Source organism: Agelaius tricolor, unplaced genomic scaffold (assembly GCF_023055355.1).
Source record: "Agelaius tricolor isolate 1412-34295 unplaced genomic scaffold, bAgeTri1.0.p SCAF_2, whole genome shotgun sequence".
NCBI lineage: Eukaryota > Metazoa > Chordata > Aves > Passeriformes > Icteridae > Agelaius > Agelaius tricolor.
Genome location: NW_027269262.1, coordinates 52989164 through 53009909, shown reverse-complemented (window position 1 = coordinate 53009909; position 20746 = coordinate 52989164). Strand labels below are relative to the sequence as shown.

The window sequence follows — 20746 nt, the reverse complement described above, 5'->3', positions numbered from 1 at the left end:
CAAATAATCTGCCTTTGGTTAAGTAGGCTTTCCATCCTTTTAAAAAACCCTATTGCATGTTAAAGGTTCACCTTTTTGGCAGTGTTGCATTTTCTGTCTTAGTGTACACAAATATGTGCAAAGTTATGAATAGAAGATATTTTCTGCATACTGTTTATGTTCTAAATCTACACACTTGGTGCAAAATCATGTTTTTGTGACGATTTTAAGTTGTGAAAGCCACCTTGACACGAAGGTCCATCAGAAGGTAATAGATTTCATGCACAGGTGGACACAATTGTCTTTTAAATAAGAATCAACTTTTCAGATTATGTGATTTATCATTTTTTCACCAGCATATGAAGGAGACCACACAGAAATCTGTTGAACAATTTTGACTTAGAGTGTTTTGGATTTAGTGTGAAGGTGTACTGCTATGTGAGGGAGACAGCTACTCTGAAGCTGAAGTGTATCTGAAAGAAATAGTATGAGAAAACTAACTAAAGTGAAGTCTCTTAATGGGCAAGTGGGAGGCCCTCAGGCAATGAGAATTTGATTTTAATACTGCTTTCTTACTAATACTGTACGAGTCTAAGTGTTTCTTCTTAGAAGATAAACCCCCTTGATTGCCTGAGAGAAAAAGATAGTTAATACCATCTGTAAAAGCCATTAAGTGTTTGTTAGGCCTAAATATCACAAAAGCCTTTTAACTAGTCACATAAGCAGAAAGGATAAGATGGCTAATATGCAGATATATTCATATAGATTGTCCTCTTTGCCTTTCTGGATTTGGTGGAAAATCTGACTCTTTCATACTGAGGAGTGTGGGAAAGATAAAAACTGTAAATCTATACCCCAGCTCCTCAACTGCATTTTAGATAATGCAGGGGAATGTAATGTCATGACAAAAACTTTAAATAAGCAAATTAAATGAGTAAAAGCTTCAACTTTACAGCTGAGTGTCCCTTATTCAGCCATGAAATCCATGTCTTTGAGATTGCATTAAGCTAATGTAGACTGATTTTTTCAAAGGTCATTGAGACTTGCCCTTTACTGGTTCCTTTACTGAATCACTGCAGGGGGATCCTATCTATTTTACACTTGCTGATAGGCACTGCAATATGACAGTTTAGCCAAAATGAATGCAAAATCATTGAAAAGGATATTTTACTAAATACTGACAATGTCTGGCTCTACCTATGACTCCAGCTCTCTAGCTTGGAGTCATGGCTAGCTACACCATGTGACAACGTCCTCCTGTCCCACAGCTCCTAGCCCAGACTGGGCATGGTCTCAAGCCCTCTGCAGACCAGTTCTGACTTGCAGGTCTGAGGTGTCTCCAAGCAGGGTGTGTGGGCAGAGTGAGGACTCAAGCCCTGGCTGGGGAGCCATGAAGTGCTTCCCTGTTCCTTTTAAGGCATGATTTCTAAATAGGTCCTTCAGAATGTTTGGCAAATATTTATGTATTAATCTCAGAAAATTTTAAAACATCCACTGCTGATTCAGAATTGGGTTTTGATGACTGAATTTGCAAAGGTATTTAAAGCTGTGTAATTTTCTTAAAAATCAATGAGAATCAGGTCTCTATCTACTCCCTGTGTAAGAGTTGTGAAATAATGCAGGCATTTACTATGGGTTAATAACTCTAAAAAAACTTTGCTGCGGTTTTTCTTTTATGAATTTTCTCCTGTTTTGTTTTCTGAAGAGCATATTTGTATTTAAAAACATAATGTAACCATCAATTACTGTAATAGCCACTAGAGGTCTACTGATATCAAAATTCCACCAACATCAATTATTTCTGCAAGTATTAAAAATGTTTAATCCAAAGGAAAATGCTTCTTATTAAATATAGTTTGCTTTGTGAGGTGTATAATTTAAATTATCTGAATTTTAGCCCCTGAGAGTTGTTTTTAATTAAGTTATATTTAACTGAAGTAGGGAAGAATTGAAATGTAAAACTCACAACTGAAGAGTGACTTAGAAAATTGCCAACTATATTCACACATGTAGGTATATTAAAATATAGTTCACTGGATAGAATATATTTCTTAGTGGTTGACCTTGAAGCAAACAATATTTTAATGAAATTGTTCTACAATTAGTGGCTTCTTTTGGCATTATTGAATTCTATATGCCTCTGAGGATTTTTTTTATTTCTCAGAAAATAAATCAATCTTCAAACCTTCTTTTCTGTGACTGTAGTATGATACCTTGTAAATTTCTAACAGCAAGTGAGAAGTAGATTTTACTGCCTTTCCTTTAGGTCTAGTTATTCATCACAAGAACAGGAATGTACTCAGTGGGACAAAAGGGATAAAAAGTAACATTAAGGACTTTTTTCCAGTCACTTCCCCAGCAGGTGACAAATACTTCTTCTTGGTCAAAACAAATACAAAACCCAAAACCAAACAAAATGGGTAAATTGCAATTCTCTGTGATTCATGAGCTCCTTACCTAATGTTTGTAGGGATTCAAGCTGGGGCATGAGAAGATCCCTTTGAGATCTAGCTAATGGTTAAACATGACTGTATGTTCCTATTCAGCAAAATGTTTTACATCCTTTTTGTTGTGGCCTAACAAGTCATGGAACAGTAGCCTGTGAGTTTCAGAAGAAGGGTAAGACTCCTCAGATCTCATCTAATAGTGCTTCCTGTTTGGTGTGGGACAAGTGGAGATACTTTGGTTTTTTGCTATTTTCTTTGAAAGAAGGTGATATCACAGGCAGTGTCACAAAAGCAGCTGCAAAGGATACAAACAAGGCCTGATTCTGAACATTTGTAAAACTTTCCTGCACTTAACTGTGTTGGGTGCTTTGTTCAACTGACATGCATCTTAGTGGAAATATTTATTGTATATTGTGCAAGTGCTGGGTCTTGTAGTGAAATATTGTTTGTTTTCTGACTGTATTGTGATTGCTGTACTCCCCCAGTTCTTAGCCTAATGCTGTCTCTTCCCTTGTGCATAGTTTTCCTCACTCACTGAAAGATGAGGGCTGTGACAATGTAGTGAATTCAGTTAGTTCTGTGTGTGAAGTCAGTAGCTTATGGCTGAGAGCTAAGGTAAAGGAAAACCTACAAAGTGTATATCTTTTTTCAGACTATTTATTATACTGGGAAAAAAATCTGATGGATTCATCTGTCAACTTTAATATTTATTAAGGTATTCAGACCTGCCTCTCACTAGTCAGAGTGCTTAGTATGAGTACACCTCTTTAATAGGAGAGGAAATTGTTAGTGTGATAGCATAGAATAACTCAGTGTAAATGATTAACTAAGGTTTTCCATAAACCTATGTGTAAATGTCCACTGTGCACATAAGTCATGCCCAAGATAGTTCTAACTTATTGCACTTTATGGAAATATTTAATTTCTCTCCATCTTCAGTTTAAAGAGGAAATGCCACATGAAGTGGGCAAAGCTTTCCTTAAGAAAGACCAGTGAAATTAGTTCTTTCCAGAATAACCTTGCTTTCTTCATTGGACTGTTGGAAATAAGTAAGTCCTTTGCATGAAAGGCAAAAGAGCAGTTTCATTCAAGACATTTCTAGGAGGTGTTTCTCTGCAGGAGTGTGGAACCAGCATCCCAACAGGGATTCCCCTAAGAGAGCAGGTGGTGGAGCTGCTCTGCCCTTTCCAGCTGTTCAGGGGAAGGGTAGTTTGAAGTTGCTGTCAGGACTCCAAAGAAGGTTTTTCAGTGAAGCTGGTTAGAGCAAAACAGATTTAGCCAGAGTAGCTGGGAAAAGTGAGGAAAAGAGTGCATTCTCCAGCCATTTGTCCATCCTGTTCATTAGCATCCATTCACCACCTCATAGCTCCTGGATGAAAAATTATTTTATCTGTTTTCATCTAGTTGAAAACGACAGATAATTATAATTGTTATTACTGTTGCTACTGTTATTAATGTTATCATCATCATCATCTCTCTTAATAGTCCCTAGAAACTCTTCTGGTGCTAGGTCCACACGCAGACTTTGTGGTGACAGTAGTTGTTCCTAAAGTGCTGGGCAACAGGCAAAATACTGTGACTGTCTGGCTTTCCTCCTGAACATCCCATACTCGAGAGGAATGAATGCTGAAAAATGATTAGTTGTGAGGGACAGAAAAGATACAAGATACACCATGGGCATGGGCTATTATGTTTTTCATATTTAAGTAAAAGCAGATGTAAGCTATGTGAGGCTAATGGGGCATTACTTACAGGGTCTCAATGTAGCAAAACTAATGGGAACATTTTTCTTCCCAGCTCTAAAATGTAGTGTTTAAATGGAATTATATGGCAGAAAGGGTGGAGCCAGCATGGCATTTTCTCCAGATGTTTGAATTTCCAGTTATTCTTTTGCCAGAGCTGGTGATTTATCTCTTCAAAGCTTTATTCCCTGTGTCTATGTCAGCAGTATTGTGAACACCTTCACGGTCTCATTTTTGTTTCTGCAAGTAATGGGTTTGGGGGGAGAAAAGAATATTTGGACTTGGAAAATGCACCTTACTGTCATCTTTCCCCTGGGTAGAATGGGGCAAATTTCCATCCTCTGCCCTCCTTTCTCTGCAAGAAGAGGATGAGGAGTCAAAAGGCAGCTCATTAGCACTTGCTATGCACACTACTATCTCAGGCTGGGACCTCTGCCAGAACAAAGGCATTAGAAGCAGATGAGAGGAATACTGTTCATTGCAAGAAACACAACCCTTTCTCACACTGGCAGATATAGAATCATAGAAGTTGTTGGAAAAGATCATTGAGTCCAACACTAGCCCAGCACTGCCAACTCCACCACTAAATCATGTCCCTAAGTGCCACATCTATATTTCTTTTAAATACTCAACCATTTCTCTGGGCAGCATGTTCCAATGCTTGACAACCCTTTTTCTGAAGAAACTGTTCCTCTATAACGCCCCTCACACAACCTGAGGCCATTTCCTCTTGTCCTGTCATTTGTTACCTGGAAGAACAGACTGACTGCCACATGGCCACAACCTCCTTTCATGTAGTTGTAGAGTACCTGCCTTTCCTTAATCCATTCTGACTGGGCCGGATCCCTTGGTTGGTCTGTATGTTCTGTGTCATTATCTGTTCCATGACCTTCCCTGGCTCTGAGGTCAGACTGACAGGTCAGTGGTTCCCCAGACCCTCTTTCTGGCCCTTCTTTTAGGTGGGTGTCACACTGGCCAACATCCACTCACCTGGAACATCTGTGATTAGCCAGGACTGCTGGTAAATGATGGAAGGCAGCTTGCTTAGCACTTCAGCCACCTCCCTCAGTACCTTTGGGTGGATTTTATCTGGCTCCATGTGTGTATCTAAGTGGTTTGTCTTTGGCCCTTCTAATTTTCTCCTTCTATATCCTCATGACATACTTGTAGCCCTCCTGAGTTGCCTACCTCTTCTTCCAAAGGTCATAAACTCCCCTTTTTTCCCCTGAGCTCCAGCTAAATAGCTCTGTACAGTCAGATAGGTCTTCTTTCTCACGAGCTTATTTTTCTGCACATGAGGATGGCCTGCTCCTGTGCCTTTGGGATTTCCCTCCTGAAGAATGTCCAGCCTTTCTGGATTCCTTTACCCTTCAGGATTGCCTCTCAAGGGATGCTATCCACTAGTCCCCTGAACAGGCCAAAGCCTGTCCTCTGGAATTCAAGGTGTTAGTCCTGCCAACATCTCTCCTTACTTCTCCAAGAACTGAAACTATAATTTTGTGATTGTTATGCCCAAGATGGCCTCCAGCCATCACAGCACCCACCAGTCCATCTCTGCTCACAAACAAGAGGTCCAGCTGGGCATTTTCCCCAGCTGGCTCAATCACCAGCTCTGTCAGGGGATTTTCTTCTACATTTTCCAGGAACCTCCTAGACTGTCTCCTCCCTGCTGTGTTGTATTTCCATCAGTATTTAGATCTGGTAAATCTAAGGATCCCAGGAGAACAACACATAGTGATAGTGAGACTTCTCCCATATGCTCTTAGAATATTTCATCTGCCTCTTCATCCTGTTTGGGTGGCCTATAACAGACTCCCAACATCACACCTGCCTTGCTGGCCTTCCCCCTCATTCTTACCCAAAACCACTCAGCTGTATCACCACCATCATCAAGCTCCAGTTGTTCCTCCTGCACAATGGCTTCCAGCTCCTCTTGTTTGTTGCCAACAAGTTTGACTAAATTAACAAGAAGACCTTTTTTGTTTGTTTTGTTTTATTTATCCATTTATTTATTTTTAATTTTTAAATTTCAGTTCTCCAGAAAATGTGGTTGAATTTTAGGAGAGCTGTAAGCAGAAATGCTCATTCAAGCAAGACTCACTGGAACACTTAAATGAAATGCAAAAATACATTTTGCTAAACAGTGCAGATTTGGGGATTTACTTATTTATTCATAAATTATTACTCTTGTAATTTTGAGAATCTTGGGCTTCTAATCTGGGGCACTTGATATCATGACAGTGAAACTTATGGATGAGTAATTCAGGTTTCTGAAGTTCTTTTCACTTAATCTGTGAAATCAGAATTGGGCAACTTAAATTAGATGTTGTGTTCATATAAAATGCATTTCTTAAATACCAGAGATACAGTGAACTGGATATGGATACTATGCTGGAAAAAGCCGTAATTGGTGGTGGTTTTATTGACCGAATTGACATACTGTGTATTTCACTTAAGGCTAGAGTGTCTATAAATTAAATAGCCTCAGGCCTGTGGCTTAGAGGCAGGACCTGGGTTTGTGTGCTGCAAGTTGGGTGAAAGAAAGCCTTGGAAAGGGTTTCCCTCTGGTATAGAGTAATATACATATAAATATATGAAGGGAAAAGACAACTTTTCTATATACTGTAGATTCAGTGACTGGAATACTAATATCCCTGTGTGAAGCCTTCACTTGCTGTGACAGCCTAATGAGCCACTGACAGTGGCTGTCTGCTTGTCCTGAGTGAATGTCCTGCATTATGTTGTTTGTGTTGTACTGCAGGATGCTGAAGTGTGGTTGTCTGACTGCTGTCCCCTCGGGAGGCTCAGGAAGAGATGTACTGGATCTCCCAGGAGGCTATCCTCAGAAATAGTTTTCTACCTAAATAAGTAACATCTCCTGGGGATCTTTTAGAATAGTAACCAATGCATGACTGCCAATATCTTTTCATACTGTGAAATTTTAAAGCCTTATCTGTAGAATCAATAATATGAAGACACAGTTAGGATGCATCCTCTTTTTGGTATATTATCATTTACTGACTGAACAGTTTTGGCTTCTTACCTGTTTGAGAATAAGCTTTCTTAAGGCTTTATCCTTATTTACCATACAAAAGCTGATGTCATCTGTGATGTATTCTTTGATATTTCTTAGAGGTGTATGCTAAATACAGGAGGGAAGAGTTTAAAGAGTTTAAATTTTGCTGTATTCCTGTGTAGGATTTGTTAGCTGGAAATGTATATCTGTGTATCCTGACAGTCTGTAGTGTGAGTCCAGTTCATCAGAGCCACTGATGTGAACTTTAAAAACAGCTTGTATGTCCTTCTGCAGAAGAATTTGATAGCTTTCTATGGAAGAGTAGCAGATTTGGACTTCTCAATCTACAGCTTGTTAATCTTTTATACATAAATTGATTTCATATTTGTACACTTAGGGAGAAATGTTAGCTAAAATCTTCTCTGCTTCTTAAAACTCTGTTTAAACACTGCAAAAAATTTGCATACAGAATATGAATTCATTATCGTGTTACATTCTGTGTTCTTCCTTGAACTCAATTGCATTATCACACCTTGAAAACTGATGTTACAAAACAAATACTATCACAAAATGATCTAGGCCTAGAGAAGACAGTATGAAGAAGGTGTATAAAAGAGTTGTGAAATTAAGAGACATTAAATAAACTCCTGGACATTTCATTTTAGGGAAAAGTATGCCTGAGGGAGTGGTATGGCAGAGGTTTGTGCAGTTGTAAGTGGTGAACATGGTGTTATTCTATACTGTTTCTCATACTGTAAAAATTGGGTCACAATAAAATGATCAAGCAGTGAGATCATAAAAATCTAAAAAAGGCATTTTCACACACGGGCAATCACTATGCTGAGGTATTAGTGTAATATGTTCAGAAGCAAAAAACCCTGAAGTGGACATAATCTTAAAGCATAGATCAACTGATGGCTATTCAATATATTTTTTAAAAACTTCTCTCTCTCAGAGAAGATGATAAAGCATTGATTGCTGAAAGCTGCAAGGATGTAGTAGGAGAGAAATAGTGGTATTTTGCCATTTGTATGGTCTTCTGCCCGACATGTGCTTAAAATTGAGATATTTGGCCAGATGAATCTTTGCTTGACCCACTGTGATTATTTGTGCTTGTTTTTAGATTTCCAGACATTATATCTAGATGTCAAATACTTGATGGAATACACTGCATAGTATCAAGGAAACAAAGTCCTGCGGATAAAATAAGCAAGGGGATTCCCTTCACCTAGCAGAGCATCAGAGAGACTGTAGCAAAACAGGAAGAAAAGGCAGTGTTCAGTTGCACACTGTATTGCAAGTCTGCTGTTTGATTTTTGGTCTATGTTGTCCTAATTATCCTCATGAACCAACATAAACACTGAGTGTGACCTAAATCTTTGTTTTACCTCTTCTAATTGCTTAATACACTTTTTGTCATCAGTGAAGTGGAGTTCTTTACTGAAAAGCCTCTGATTATTTTGTGCTAACATGCTCAATTCAACCATCCTGAGGCTTTTTAGAGTCTGTTACTGCTGACAGTTTGCGACTCTTTTTTTTTAAATGGAGACTATGTTATTAGATATACCAGGAATTACACAGAGAAATAAATGAACCTCTGAAAAAAATTACCCTTGCTGGTGTGGTAGAAAAAAATAGCTTAACAGCAAAAGTAGCTTTATGGAAGTGACCAGTGTGCAATCCCTGCCCAGTCATGAGAGGGGGAGATGCAGATTCAGGGATTCAAAGGGTTTGCATTTCTTTCCTAGTAATCTTTGCCCTGGTCGGATCTCTTGATTTTTTGGTCTTGGTTCTTGTCTGGAGAATGGAAGGGATAATATTGCTTTAAATCCATGTATTTTCTCTCTTGTCCTGCTTGATCCAGCAGTAACCTTCTAGGCCAGGGGTTTTATGAGAACTCACATGTATGGGTACAATGGTGCCATAATGGTGACCTGATACAAGCAGGAGTGTGTAAGTCCTAACACAGACACCTGTATGTATATGTTAAGCAGAAATTCTAAAAAAAAACCCAGACTAACCAACCGAAAGAAGAACTAGTTGAGGACAAAGAATAGGCAGGTCCTTGGCTCTTCATTTCAGTCCCTTTTATTCTCTGTTTATTTCCCCTCTTGTATACCACTGATGCTGACTTTCTTTTCCTTAACCTTTCTCAGATGGCAAGAGCAATCTCTCTAAAACAAAAAGCCTGTCTCTGTTTGGAGATGCTCATTAAAAGAAAAAGTAAACTGTGAGGGGTCACTGCCTGGTCTGCATGTGCCTGCCTCCCCCAAACAGGCACTGAAGTGCTTAGGCATGTTCCTCAGGGGTTGCACCGTGCTGCAGCTGGAGCTGCTTGTGCCCAGCCTCATCCCCCTCTTTGTGCAGAGAGTGACACACTCCTACATGCCTGGGAGGCAGAGCTCAGTGGAGACGCAGGTGTTGCAGGCAGCCCTGCAAGATGTGCCTACTGGCAATGTCAAACCAGTGTACCAGCTCTGCAAAAGCAAACCAGAGGCACACATCCAGCCTTCTCATGAGGAACCAGCACCCCAGGGCACTGGTGTTAGTGATTCTCTGTGTATCCTTGACCTTTTAGTGATTTGGTGGCAGGAAACGTGAACAAAAATTTTAAAAAAAGAAAATCAAAGGGACTTTATTACTGAAAATCTGTAAGTCTGAGATGCAGGATAAAAATGTTGCCATTCTCATTTTGATATAATCAAAGCCTTTATGTAATGTGAACGTTGGTGGGGAGCAGTCTCCCTGAATCGTGTTTACTGGTGGGAGTTTCAGAACCGATGCGTGGGTGGGAGCTAACAATAATCCCCCCCACATCCCTCTGCTGCACTGCATGGATGGGACCAGGCTGGCAGCAATAGGCATTAATATTACCCTCATCTCTTTGGTCTTGCATGGGGGACATTAGGCTTGTTGGTGTTTCTGTTTTAGAGGATATGCTGTGGATGTGATATCCCTTTCCTGCTCCCATTCTTCCTCCATGGTGAGTAATCTTAGGTCAGTTTTATGGCACTATACCCCCTCTGTCCCTGTTAGATATTCTTTAACATTATCTATCTGTGAGCATTAGCTAGTAGATGGAGTAAGCAGAGATTTTGGCCCAGGTAGTGCTCTCATGTCTCAACTTCATTTGTTTGTCAATCTTATCTACAGTGCCTAAGTGGTTTGCTTCAGGGTAGATGTCCTTGGAATATTTTCTTCATATCATTCTTTGAGTCTAATGCCAGCTGTTCTGAATCAGTCAACTGCCTTCTCTTCTGGTGATGTAAGATAACAATTTAAATGAGAATTGCATAATACCCCTCTAGAAATTAGTTTAGCTGTTGCATCTATCAGGTCCAAAGAATTATTCTTTCTATACCTGCTGATGAAGCTTAACAGCACTTTGGAACAAGGTGGAAAACTCAAGGGGAAGTAAAGTTTTCTTCACACTCTTCCTCATGTCCTTTTGAAATGTTATTGCTTCATCATCTCATAGAAGTCTTCCAGAGGTGCACCTCCTAGCAAAGCAAAGAACCAATGCAGGTATTTGGATACAGATCAGCTGTGCTTAGAAGGTTGTATCTGATAGTTTGTGAACTATCTGTTTTCCAGCTTGCACTTTCTTTCTCTTCACCTTATTCTCTTCTTCAGTTGTCATTCAGCAGCCATGGGGTAACTTGAGTAAATTTCTTTAAAATACACTGATGTCCACTGAACCAGAATGAAAATGTGAATTTTCAATTTGTTTCTCATATTGGGTGTTCCTTGAGTATGATGCTCTGTCAAGCCAGAGCTGGATGGCATATCCTTCTTGCTTCTTTATAGACAAGCAAAGAAATAGAACATAAGCTGCTTCACTTTCAATCTTGATCTTCATGGTCTTATACCAAGTATTTATCCTTAGATTTTAAAAGATAAATAACTGGGATGCTTTTTTGTCACTTTTCTGGGCCATTACCTTTTAGTATTACCTGATCTCGATTTCTCCGTGTTTGTCTTAAATGGCAACTCCATGAGAAACATCATCAGCAAATAAGGTTTATGTAAACTTTGTTATTTACCGTGATCTTTAAGACAGAAATTATTTAAAATGTTTTCTCCTGCTCTGAATTCCTAATTAGTATAGTGACAGAACAAGGGGAAATGGCTTTCAACTGAAAAAGGGTCCATTTAGATTAGATATTAGGGAAAAATTATTTCCTGCCAGGGTGGTGAGGTACTGGAACAGGTTGTTCTAGAGATGCTGCACATGCCCCATCCCTGGAGGTGTTCAAGGCCTCAGGTTGGAGGTGACTTTGACTTCAGCTACCTGGTCTAGTGGAAGGCATCACTGCTCATGCCCCAGGGGTTAGATTTAGAGGATTTTTAATGTTCCTTCCAAGCCAGACTACTCTATGCTTCTGTTATTCTGTGAAAGCCATTCAGGGAGCTTTAAATGGAAGATCTGCCTGGCATGATTGAGAAAGGGGAATTTCTGGCCTTTCCAAATTGTTTGTTTACAGAAACTTCAGTCATCTCACTATATGTTTTTGCATCCATTTCCAACTTTAATGGCAGTGTCTTTCTCCTCAACAGTAAGCTAAATTGATATATATGGGAAAAGAAGCTGTACATTTCTAAAAAGACCAAGTATTAAATAATTGGAAACCAGACTTCCTGTTACATTGAAAACAGACCTAAACACATTTAAACACAGAAATGCACAGGGGGTCATCCATAGTACCATAGTGACATGATTTGGAGTAATAAGAAGGAAATTTGATGCAGCTTCTAAAATTAATTTCATTTGAAACTGTGAGCACTACAAAAAGCATTTATCATACTGATAATTTCCCATAATGTCATAAATATGAGCAATGAAGCAGAAGTTGCTTCAATAAAGCTAATCTAGATTAGGTTTTCCTTTCTTAACTAAAGGTAGTATTTGAATTTCTTTAATGCTCAAACAATAAAAACTTAGATTTCCTGGATTTTTAAAATCAGCTGAAAAAGTCAGACTGCAGAGTGTATCACAGAGATGCTGCTTTCTGAGTGAAGAGATGAATACTGAAAGAATAAAGCAATAAGTACCCTGGAGGTATTTTTTTTTTGTCTGAAAGCTACTGCATGATACTTTGCTCATTTGTATAGCTTATGCACAAAGATGTGAGCTTGTAGAGGAAAATTCATAATAAACAGAAATCAGTTAGCTTCTTTAATAGTGTTAAATGTAAATATAAGAATCTGAGAACAATAGAATATCTCAAGTTTAAAGAGACACATAAGAATCATCAAGTCCAACTCCTTGAGCTGTCAGAACTCACAGAACTGTCTAACCTAAATCATGTCACTGAGAGTGTCATCCAGACACTCCTTGAACTCTGGCATGTTTTGTGCTGTAAATTCAAAGGTATATTTCAACTCTGTATGACAGCAAGAACACTGAACTTGCAAAACATGAGTTTGTAAATGAGCTTTTTTATCTCAGAGGGTTGAACATTTTCATTTGTCCAAATTTACATGGTGCTAAACGCAACCTTTTTGTTATAGTACCCAGACAGGAAATTCAAAGCATGTGTACTTAAAATATTTAAATACTAACTGAGAATGTTGAGCTTAATGCTCACACTTAATTTTCTGTCTACCTAAAATGTATCTGACCTTCAAAGCATCTTGCTTTGAAATGGACGATAGCAGATGTGAATCTTGCAATGCTGGCACTGGTATCCAGGGTACTGCAGATGAAAAAAATCAGATCTTCACTTGAAAGATTGGTACAAAACTGTCCTGAAGAACAGGGCTTCTCTGCAGGAGCACAGTAACACAAGGTTCTGTGCCCAACATCAGGAGGAATTTCTTCATGGAAAGGATTTTTAAACATTGGAATGGACTGTCCAGAGAGGTGGTGGAGTCACTGTCTCTGGAGGTGTTAGAGAAATGACTGCATTGTCACCTTGTGACAAGGTGCTTATTGGTTAAAGGCTGGACCCAATGATTTAGAGATCTTTTTCAACCTAATTGATTCCAGAATTCTGTGACAACGGAGCTGGATGGTGGGAGGGTAAGTCAGGGAAATGCACTCCCTTTCTTCTCCATCATGCCTGTGGCTGTTGGCTTGTATCACTGTTGGGAGAGTGTATCTGTTCTTTTCCTCTTGCAGGAGAGTGCTAAGGGCTTATTGCTGGAAATAGAATGTATTTCAAAGTCAGTGTTATTTTTCTATATATCCTCTTTTTGAATAAGAATGTCCATCAGACAGAAGTATGGTGAAATCTTTTATTGTTGCGCTTGCTCACCAGAGACTGTACTGCCACAAAGTAGTCAATGTAACTCACAGAATCATGGAATAAGTGAGTTTGGAAGGCACCTCTGGAGATTTCTCAGTTCAGTTCTGCTGCCTGTTTAGAAAAGTTATGAAATTCAGTTTTTAGAAGCTGTATAAGTAACAAACATTTGAAACGGCACTTTTATCTTTTCTAGGCCTCTCCACCACTCCCAATTTGATTAACTAATCTTAAAGATCTAGAGAAAAGAACATCCTACTGAGACATCTGACCTCTTCTTGCACTTATGATTTCAGTGTAGAAGTAATTTAATGTCGTTCAGTGTTGTCCATGTCTCACAATGGGGTGGCTTTATCCCTTCAGCAAGTACTTCTACATTTGCACTATTGTTATAAAATGCAAAGCATTTGCTTAAGGAGATAAAATTATATTACAATTTTACAAGTACAGGCTGTTTTAGTTTTTCTGTATAAGTTCCTTTGGCTATTAGAATGAAATCACAGTGCTCTTTATCATTTTGCAAATTAAAAAAGCCTGTCTTCTGAAAAGTGTCATTACTTCCAAAATAATTTGATTCAAAGGTCATGAAAACTTATTCTGCTGATACCTACTCCTATTTGTAAACCTTGAGTAAAGTCAGTGAACTGAGAGGAACCTACAAGGAGGGGAAAAGAAGTGTGAGAGGTGCTGGAAATATGTCCCAATTGCCTAAGTGATCCTGTGGTAAAATTATAGGTGGGAAGTGCTTAATTGTATGACACATTTAAAAAACCCCACAAACCAGATTGTGTTTAAGAACAATTTTGTTACAGTCTTGAGGCAAAGAAGAAAAAACATCATTTTCATTTACAAATTCAGGTGTATGCAGGTGATTAGCTCTGTGCCAGTAGTTCTGTGCTTAGAAGGTGAAGTCTGTGTTTGCTGTCAGGAGGTGGTGGTACAGCTTGCACTGGGTGCAGGCTGCTGCTTGATGTATCCCTGCACAAGAACTGAAGGTCACTCTGTTCCGTATGACCAATTCATCTGGCAAAAGCAGGATTGCAGTTTCCAAGGTATATTTTAGAAGAGAAGGGAAAGGGTAGGAAATTAGGGGATTTAAAACCCCAAATTGCAGGTTTCATCCTGTAAAGTACTGGGCACTGTTCCTCTATTTCAGCAAGACTTAAATGTGCTTAAACCCTTTGTTCAGGGCTCAGCATTTAGCGCTGTTTAATCTCAAATGAATAGTTCTTAAAAAGCAGAGTGATATTTTCTTTCATCCACAGAATTCAAAGGATTCTATGAACAGCTATGTATAAAAATTATATTATAAAATTGAGAATTCAATTATGATTTCACAGTTAAGCATGATAAAGTAAAAGGAAATCAGAACAAAAGCCGTCACTTTCTCATGTCCACCTTTCTTGTTGAATCTCTGTATAGTTTTATTTTCCTGTCTTTTTTCTTGTTTATTTTCAATGTGAAATCCTCAGACTCTTCATTTGAGGTCAAAGCTGTGAACTTATGCAGAAACATAGGACAAGATGTGTCCTCTGACCTTCCACATCTTGTTTTTAAGCTGTGAGTGTCCTATTGAGAGGAAAAGGGGCTGTTGTGTATTCACCACTCATCCTCTTACAAGCAAGAGGGTAAACAAAGAGCAAAATTCAGACTCCAATCTTGATAAAGGTAGATTCTACCTTTGAAAAAGCTGGGAGAGACCTAAGAGATTGGTGGGGGCATTTTCTGCTGAGAACCTAGAGCTGGTTATTCTACTCAAGCCTTAGAAATGTGCTGCTCTGCTTCTGGGATGTTACACTTAAGTGTTGTTTCTTAGAGTAGACCACTTACATATATGTCCTCAGCTTTCATTTTATCTTATTCCCTGTTGTGGCATGTTCCACCTGGGTTCACTAAAACAGTTGCCTTTTCCTGGATATACCCAGGGATATACGGATACAATAAGAATACCTGTAAGCTCTTGGATGTTCCAGGAGATCTTCAAATTTACCTCATTTAAATTCCTTTTGTTACTTCACATCTATGTAAGAGCATGTGTTCCTGCTGAGAGAATGATTTGGGTATTCATCTGAAATAAAACACAAGAAGTTTTTGCTAGAAATGAAAAGAATGTGGTCAGGAATAGTGTGGGCCAAATTTAGTAACTGGGTGTTACTTTTTTAGAGTGCCAGCAGGGGAATCCATTCCCTATCCAACAACTAAATGAACATAGTACATTTTTGTACCTGGCTGAAAGACTGAATTTCCAGGAACACAGGATACAGTATTGTTAAATCAAAGATATGCACATGAACACTGAGAAATGAATGAATTGCGTTCTAAGGGCAATATTTACTGGTTTCTACAGTCATAGCTTGTGAAACAAAAAAGAAACAGAACCTTACTTTCATTAACCATAATAGTAGTTTAGCTGTTTTCACAGCATTAATCTTGCTGTTAACTGCTCTTTTTAGATTGTGAGGAGACAGCATGTGACAGGAAAAATCTATAACATCATTCAACATCTGATTATATGCCCCTTTTCCTCAAAACCAATTTGCATACCTACAAATATCAGTGTTTCCCACTGGAATTGAAGGTGTAAAATATTGTCTTTCAAGCTGAAAGTTATTTAAGCAAAGATTTCTCAGTATTTGGGAATTCTGGCTGGATGATTTCAAAAGCAAAACCATATGTCGCTTACATGATTTGGCATTTCTCCAGTTGGATAGAACTTGAGTGGAAAAGTGGAAAAAAAAGTAAAACCTAACACTAATTAGATGATAATAAATACAGGTGCTATACTGGGTGGTGTAATTCATCTTCATAGCAAGCTGTGGGATGAGTCAGAGCCAGCAGATTCTGAAGGATACTGTTGTGTGTATATATATTCCTGACACATGGTAAAATCCAAATTAAGGTTAAACTTTAAAGGGTTGTGTAACACTGAGACACTTTCCAAGGTTATGGAGGTGTGATATTGCATAGCCTTGGAAAAGGAATTTTACGGGGTTTTTTGGTTGGGTTTTGTCAGAGGGCTTCTCATTGTAAATGCAATCAGTGTAGTATCAGGATAAAACCAGTGATTTGATGATCATTGAGAGATGCTGGCCCAGGCTTCCACATGCTCCTATCCTCCCAGACCTCCCAAAAATTTCCTTACATGTTCCAGTCATCAAGGTGCCTCCCCAACACAGAACCTTCCTTCTCCAGCCAAATTCTTGGCCTTATGTAGTTTGCCAAGACGAAGTGAGTTGTGACTGACCTGCCAACTGTCCTGTACAACGTGCTGTAGAGGGGAAGCTGTTGTACATCTTCCCACTGTTTCATCCACCCCTACCTTTCCTGCCCACAGGAGTTCTGGCTAAATGCAACCCCTGGGCTCCTTCCCTTGCTTGTGTCAGAGACCTTTATGGAGGTTCTTTTCTTTTTAAATTTCCAGAGAGAGAAATGGATGCAGATGGTGAGGCTTTGGCTCATCCACAGCCAAGTCTTTTGTACTTGGATAGGTTAAGCTTTTACATGTACTGAGGAGACTGGTGTTGCCTGATGATGGGGTGTTCAGTGTGTGGCCACACATGTTACATGCTCAAAAGTGAAGGACAAAGGAGGCAGGATTCCATCCTGGGCAAATGAATGGCTTACAAACACGATTAGAAACTGAAAATTCTCGGTTGCTGTGGCTTTAAGGTGTAAGATCACTGAGACATGCTTATTTCTGAAATAACAGGAGAAGACACTGGCATGGTCCAGCCCCCAGGAATTTACCACAATAATGTGTGTGTGATTTTGCAAGAGAAATTAAAACACAAAGAAAAACGCTCTGCATGAAAATTTGATTGAGCGATTAAAAATGTGTAAATAATTGAAATTCAGGAGCTTAAAAGCTTTCTATTATTCTCATTGAGGAAAAAAAAAATCTTTAAAGTGTAGGATTCAGAAATTATTCTGGGGCTGAAAATAGCTGATATTTACAGTATAGATTACTCAATTTTCTTTTGCCTGATGAACAGGGCTCCCAAAGCTTATTGTGGCTGTTGTGTGGTTTGTATAAGACACGTGGCTGCTGTGCCTTGCTTTTCTCGGTGCCCCCTCCCCCACAAGCAGAACCCTTTGAGCTCCAAACACAGATGTTACACTGTGCTCTTTGTGTGCATGTGTGTGCATGGGCATGTGTGTGTGTGTGAGCATAAAAACGTGCCTAATATGCTGGAAAACTGAAGCTGAAGCACAGGACTGGGCTTGTGACTGTATTCCAGTGAGATGTTAGCCTGAACAAGAGTAGGACTAATGTGTATGAAAGAGCAGCGGTTTAAAAGCAGCCACGCTTAAATCAGCAATTTAATGTAAGGAGGAATGGCAGTTTCATTAAATAATGCTATGATCTCTCAACCATATTCTTAACTAGTAATCTCCCCACAGCAAAATACATAGCTAATCAACCTCCTAGCCTGTCAGTAAACTTGCAAGGGAATTAAATCCTGGAGGAAGGAGCCCGTAGCCCCGGAGGAAGGCTGAGTGCATGTTTCACTGTCGTCTTTTCAGCTCATCTCAGTGGTCCCACTGCTAGAATGTGCTCTGTTGTCATGGCAACCCCATCTCCTGCTTCCTACAGGAAAGATTAGCTTGTACTGTGCACTGGAGAGAATTTAGGGGAAGTCAAGCTAATCCCTGGGTGCACTGCAAGAGAAAGGTTGGACCTCGCCTGAGGGATGCTGTATCTGCAATGATAGAATTGGCCTGCCACAGACACTGGTATTTAAGTTGAAGAGCAGAATTCACAGTAAGTGTCAGATCCTCCAGAGAGGAATATTGAATGAGGTTTTCTAAGTCTTGGTGAAGACTGTCCCATGCCAGCAGTGGAATGACAGCAGGAGGCTGTGTGTGGAATACCAATATATTTCACCCGTTCAGGTGGTATTTCAAATATAGATTCAAAGCCTCAGTTCCCTGGAAGCTAGGTGATAAAAATTTAAAATATCATTGTGAGATGCGCACATAGAAACCTGAAGCGTGTCTCATTTGGTGCATAAAGCTGAACAAGTGATGAGGAGAGTGCCTTACAAATTGTGTGTGCGCTGTGCAGGGTGCTTAAGAATTCCTGGCTTCTGAAAAATAAGCGGGAAAGTGTGAGGAAACTGTGTGTGCTGCAAACTCAACTAAAAAAGTGCTGAACTATCAAATTAAGCATAAAAAATTACAACTCCTGATGCAGTCTTGTTTTTTCTTCATGTAATAACCCAAACAATGAGGTTTTTAAAGGTGTAGTCAAAATGTGAGCTTTTCTTTGGTGAAAACTCATTTTAATGTAGCTGAATTAAGGTGCTGTGTGACGTGATGTAGCGTATAAAATTTGTTTTGTTTTCTTGCTGGTAGAATTAAACAGAGGATATTCTCAGTTTTCCATTTCTGGTTATTTTAATGTTCTGCCTTTCTTTGATATGATCCTGCATTTCACTTTAATAGATGCTCAGGATTCCCAGCTTTAAACTAGACTGTTTGCAGTAAGATTTTTACCTGTCTGCTTTTTATTACTGTCAGCTTTTTCTAAACTAATTTTTCCACCAGTTTATAGGTTCAGCCTATGTATTCTTGCATTTTTATTATGCATGCCTTTTCTGGTTTTAATCAAAAAAGCCTCTTTATAATTATTTAATGGTTATTTTCTACATAGCCATACCCTCTAACTTATATCTATTATGCATATGTGTTTTACATGTATGAAATGTATGCATGCTTGTGTGTCTTTGCAATACATACAAGCATATACATATGCAGACAAGTGGAGTCTTTGTTTTAAGGAGGCCCATGAGTAATTAACGATAATATAACGCTGAGGAAGTTAAAGACCTATTTTCACCTTGCAGGGATAGGTATTTTCCTCCTATCTAAAAAGCTTAATGCTGAGAAATCCTAGTAAACACACACTCAGTCTGCTTAAAGAAACAGCACATGCTTTATTTCTCAGTATGTCTATAGAGCTAAAAGCAGAATCATCTTGCTGATATGATAAAAGAGCACTGTGTTATCCTTCCAGAGTTTTGGGTCCATGACATGCATAGTTAAGGGACAGTGGTTGTTTTTTTCTCCTTCCTCCCAGGACAGTTCAGAAAGAGTCACACGTAAGCTGCAGATTGGTTAGCATAAGAACAGTTTTCTCTTCAAACTTCTTTTTTTAGACTGTTTTACCAAATAGTGAGAACACTGATAATCAAAGAAACTGTGTCTTCTTTGCAGTTAGAGTCAGTAGCCAGTGTACATCTATTATGGAGGACTATAAAATAAACACAAGGGGTATGGAAGATTTAAGTCATCATTTAGGCTGACCCTTGAATCTGTGATGGACATATGAGTGATAGGGATTCCACAGAAATGTCAAGCAAAGTGGGGATCAGAGTAAGAGCAAATTCATTAAATAAATGCTTTTAATTGGAAAGAGCACTATGAAATTATTTCTTGATATGTGTCAAACTAAATCAGTGATTAACAAGTCCTTTCTGTGATCAAAAACACACTGGGAAGGATTTCCCAGAGGTTTCATTGTATATTTTCCCCATCTCTGTGAGGATATGTTTGTGGCTGTTTATAGCCTTTAAAATAACTGAGATTGTTAAATGCACAGATGTTCTACCTTGTGTGTCATTTTATTAAATTAATTAACTGGAAAGTTGGATTTTTAATTTTTTTGTCCCAAGGTGATGATTTGTTTCCTTTTATTTTTCTCCAGCACTTAACTTATGCTAAATGGAGCGACTGGTCAAACATTATCTTATTCTGTTTTCTACAAAGTGTGTGATTTTAGGAATCTAGTCCAAGTTTTATTAGGAGCTTTCAGAAGGGGACTTGAATTTCTTATCTGCATTTCTAGACAGGAGTAAACTGGACTTGCTGCATGTGAGGAAGTGCAGTGAGCTTCAAAGCATACATCCAAACTCAGAGCCTGTGTCCACATTCTATTCCAGGGAAAGGGCTGGAATGCTCCTTGTAGCAGTGGGATTGTATTACTCACAGGCAAGTACAGTTGGTAGAGGTTGCTCACACTCAGGAGTTCCAGGCCACCAAGCTTAAGGAAATTCCTGTATAAACTCTGTATCAGTTAAATAAACTGAAATTCCTTGAGTTACCAGAAACAAAAAAGCAAAGTTGACTCTATTTTCTGTATACACCAAATGCCAGAGTTTCTAAACTTTTAAAAAGACCAGAACTTCTGAGTTCTTCCAGGGCTTCTCTTTGGCACTCTCTCATTCTGAGAGCTGCTGGCTTCCCTAGAGCAGTGGGTGAGTGTCCTCTGCCCAGGCTTTTCATTCCTTTCCTGCCCATCATTCCCACTCTCAACAG

The 20746-nt window shown here is 39.0% G+C and overlaps 1 protein-coding gene across 5 annotated transcripts in view; it reads left to right on the top strand.

Annotated features, from left to right (window-relative positions):
- Positions 1 to 20746, top strand: part of NOL4 (nucleolar protein 4) — a 189326-nt gene that overhangs the window by 71529 nt on the left and 97051 nt on the right. The window contains exon 1 of one of the 5 annotated variants that reach the window (XM_071418945.1): positions 18037 to 18191. The exons of the other annotated variants lie outside the window; for them this stretch is intronic. The gene's annotated coding sequence lies outside the window, so the exon portion shown is untranslated. Of the gene's footprint in view, positions 1 to 18036; positions 18192 to 20746 lie in introns of those variants that run through there. 5 annotated transcript variants of the gene reach the window in all.